This window comes from Pongo abelii, chromosome 1, assembly GCF_028885655.2.
Source record: "Pongo abelii isolate AG06213 chromosome 1, NHGRI_mPonAbe1-v2.0_pri, whole genome shotgun sequence".
Classification (NCBI taxonomy): domain Eukaryota; kingdom Metazoa; phylum Chordata; class Mammalia; order Primates; family Hominidae; genus Pongo; species Pongo abelii.
In genome coordinates, this window is record NC_071985.2 from 194,969,534 (window position 1) to 194,974,193 (window position 4,660).

Below are 4,660 nucleotides of genomic sequence, written 5' to 3' on the forward strand. Positions count from 1 at the left end.
AGCAGCAGGAAGAATATTTTAAAAATTAGAGTACCCCATTGCCCCTCTGCTTCCAGCCCTCTAGCAGCTTAAGAATAAACTCCAAATCCCTTGCAATAGCCTCCAAGCTTACAGGATCTGGTCCCAGCCCACCTCTGCTCTCTGTCTGCTGTCACCTCTACTGTTCATCCTATACTCTGGGTTCCTTGAACTCGCCAAACCCATTCATGCCTCAGGGCATTTGACCTGCTGTTTCTTCACCCTGGAAGACTCTTCTTCCTGTTCTCAACTTGGTTGAAATCCTTCAAATGCTACTTCCTCAGAAAGGCCTTTCCAGAGGGGCTGAGCCTGAGCAGGGAAAGGGAGGATGAAGCCCATTCTACATCCTTGGAGGGAGCTTTGTCCTTTTTCCAATCAAGTCTTCATACAAGGTAGAATTCTCATGGGAAACAAAGGAATTAAAGGGACGGGAGCACTGAATGCTGATCAGCCCCCAAATGTCCACAGTGGTCTGCAGTGGCTACAGGCTCAGTGGTAGGTAACAAACCCATGGAGCAGTCAATGATTACAACCCACCCATCAGACCTTGACTTGTGACTTTGGGTCCTGGTCCTTGGATGGTCCCCCATGTCCATGTGTTGAGTTTTACCAGTCTTCTAAGACCCTCCCAGAACTCTTTTCTGGTTCCTAATTAGATGCTCTCTCTCATTCAGCTGAGTTCCCAAAGCACTTGGACGCTGATCTTCCTAAGGCCAGGAAATGTGCCTTCTTGCTTTTCCTTCCTCCAAGCTTAGCACTGAGCCTGACACAGCAGGCACACTGTGAAGGAATGATGAAAGACTGTTGGCTGCATAGATGATTATCTCGTGACAGTAAAAATTTGCGTTGCCCTCAAGGACTTGCCTTTTCCCCACACTATTAGATGGTAAGCACATTGAGGTCAAGGCTGAATCTTAACTCACCTGTGTACTCCTCATGGTGCCTAGAGCAGCATTTAGTGGGCTCTCAATGGATTTCTGTAGCATGGAATCCACCACTGAGGGAAGTAGTCCAGAGTCATCTCAGTCTAACAAAAAGGACCAATGGTGATAAATGCCAGGTTTCTGCCTTCCAGGAACCTGGAGTCCCACTGAGCAAAGAGGTAGGACTTCTGGCACTTTGTGTGGTCTTTTGACATTTTGCAAGGAGCACAGGGTTCAGCTAATATGGTGCTGAGGTCTCCGTTGGGGTTTCCTCTGGAGAAGAGAGAGTTTTTCCCCTTTACTGAAGATGCCAAATGAGGCCTGGCATGAAACATGGATTCACAGGGCCTTTTGTGTGCAAACAATATATCCATTCTCGAACAGTTTTATATTTCCTCATCTGACTTGCAAGGGTGGCACTTTGTATAAACCACATTGTTTGAGCTGAAAATTGTATTCTACAGATTTCATTTTGATAAGAGAATTCTGGCTTCATCGCCAACCAACATTTGAAAAAGTCACATAAAGAATAAATGTCTTGAGAATACATTTTCTTAGCGCACTAATTCTGGTAGGGATCACAATTCTCCATAGTTCCTTAACTTGTTGCATCCTGAACAATTCTTTGATTAACCAGAAGTGTGTGCTGGCCAAGGCAATAATCTTGGAGCAACTACCTTTCCCTCTCTTTAGTGACAGCTTCCATGGGTGCGTCACTATCACACAGGCGAGGTCAGTGATGCCAGAGCCATTGTCATCACCACCACCATCATCAACATCACCATCAACATCATCATCATCATCATCATCATCACTGTTATCATCAAAATTCACATTCATTGAGATCTGTCTATATTCCAGGCATCTTGCTAAACACTTCATATGCATTATCTTGTTTAGTCCTCACATCAGCCTTATGAGGAGCTCAGAGAGGTTAAATAGCTTGCTCAAGGTCGTAGGATTACTAAAATGTGAAGCTACCTGGGCAATGCAAAGCCTCCACTCATGAGCACTGTACAATATGTAATGCATTGATGAACACTATTCATTCACTCCTGGGAGGCTTTTAGTCTTCTGAATTGGCCTTGGAAGACACCTTGGCATGGTGGAAAGGGCATTGATGTTCAAAATCAGGCAGACCTCAGTCCTACTTTCAGCACTCTTATTTACCAGTTAGGTGACCTTGGGCAAGTTCCTTAATTTACCTAAGGTTCACTCTCCTTATCCTTAAAGGGAAGATGATAAGAATAATTTTATGAAGCACTGAGTAAGGGTTTCCAATACAGCAGGTGCACAATAAGAATATCCTGACAAACACTTACTGGGGGCTTACCGTGTGCCAGACAAAGAACTTAATTTTTATAGGTTATCCCATTTCATCCTCAGAACAACTCTGTGAGATCAGTACTTTTATTCGATTTCCATTTTATAGATGGGTAAGTCGTGGCTCAGAGAGGTGAAGTTACTTGACATCAGTTTTGGAATCAGACTAGCCTGTGTGTGAAACATAACTCTTCCAACTAACAGTTTTCTGACCTTAATATTTGAGGCTTAGTTTCTTCACCTAATATATAAATTACCACCTCATGAAAGTATGGTAGAAATGGAATAAAATAAGGTAGATAATATGCGGTCAAAATTGTTCATTTCATGCCCTTTTCTTTCATGAGCTCTCTGTTGCATCTCCTTCCTCTAAATTCCCAGAATATGTTGTGTCTCTCTTTTGACCTGTATTACCAAATGCTTCAAATGTTAAGCTGCAGGCCTCTAAGAGTCAAACATTATCTTTGTCTTTGGGTCCCTCACAACATCTTTTCACTAATACTTGTTCCTTGTAGGCATTAACAAATGAACATGTGAATAAATGAAATAAATAAATGTGTGCACGGAACCATAAGGTGATTCCCCTCAACAGGGGACTTCACGGCCAGCACCTTCAGTGCAGTGTCATTGGAAATTTGATTTGAGTGGATATCTTTGGCTTATCACAAGGGCAGTATGGTGGACAGAAACCTGTCTTCTCATTTCTATGGCTGTCCCTTTGCAGCAAGGGGAAATTCTAGCCAGTCGCTCTTTGATATGGAAGGAGTCAGAAAGCCTGGGAGTTCATGTGCCAGAGGAGACATGATTCACAGTCATTGCACTGTGTAGGAAGGACGAACTGGGATGCAAACTGCTAGCATGTTCCAGGGTTTGCCTCTCGGTAATGTGAGCTTTGCAGTCTGGCCAGGAGTGAGCTTTTTACCATAAACATTCAGGGCATGCTGCTTATGTTTTAAAAGTGACGTGTTTTAATTTCCAGCCAAAAATACTATATGTTTGGATTGCAGTTTCTCAAGTTGCTAAAAAATTATTCAGAGGAGATGAAAACCTGCCATGCGGTAGAGGAAGCAGCCTGATGTTTAATGCAAAGGCTAAACCCGTTCTCTGGGAAGCATGTTCTTCTCTTTAAACCAGGCCATAAAAGTAGACACTGCAGAACTTGTTATTTTCAGTCTCCCACAAATTGGTGCCATTTATGGCCAACTTGGATTCTCTAGGACCTATAAACAATGTCAGGACACTTGGTCTGAATATGTATTTTTTCATTTATTACGGGCATATCAGACAAGATAGGCTAGGTTAAGCTGCAATTACAAACAACTCTCAAATTCTAACATGTTACGACAGTGAAGGTTGCTTTCTTGCTCAAGTACATACGGCTCATGGGTCAGCGGGAGGCTGTGCCCTTTGCCTCTCTATGAGAGACATAGTCTGCTGGTGTAGCAGCTACCATCTTGAACCTCGCAGCCACAACACCGGAGGAGAGAGTGTACACTCTGGAGGACTCACAGTGGTAGCTAAACAGTTAAATGCTCTGGCCTAGAGGCAACATGTGTCACCTCTGCTGACAACTCATTGACCAGAACTAGTCACCCAGCTGCCTCCAGCCACAAGGAGCCAGGAAATGCAGCCCATTCTGTGCCTGGAAGGAGAACCGGACAGAAGCGAGCAGCACCAACGAGCTCCACAGTGGGAATTTAATGCACGTGAAACTGTTGAGAGAAAAGAAGAGAAAAATCATAATCGTATCTCAGGGGAAGAGAAAGCTTGACTCTTAGAGCGATTTTTTTTTTAATCCATTCTGAGCAGTATACAAGATTTTTTTCTCTCTCTCCTTTAACTTCTGAGGAGTTGTTTATAAATTCTCTCTGTACTTGAAAAATAACCAAGCCATTAGAGTTGAGATGGATTCTCTGGTGTGTGTGTGTGTGTGTGTGTGTGTGTGTGTATAACATAGTATAGTGTGGTATAGCTGACCAGAAGACAGAGAAAGTACATTAGTATGATGCAAAATCTCCCCTGAGCTACTCAAGGACTTAGAGGTTGTTGGAAAGATGGAGAATCTTCAGTGTCCAGCTCTCTGAATTGGTCTTGGACAGGCTCATGATGAACCTTCTAAAACATAGGAGTTCCAACAGGTCTTGTGGTTAGAAGTTACCTCCTTTATTAAAGTAGTTCCATGATGTCTGAGCCTCAAGATGAGATCCAGGTTAGGTTCGACTATAAGGCAGGCTCATACACCGTATTTTTCCCCTCAGGGACAAGAACACTGAGGCCAGGTGGCATCAGAAATAACAATAAGCACAATCCCTCCTGTCCATATCCAAGCTCAAATTTTGTCCTCCAATAACCCTCTGCCACAGACTCAGCATCGGTATCTGTATTTCTCAGAGGAC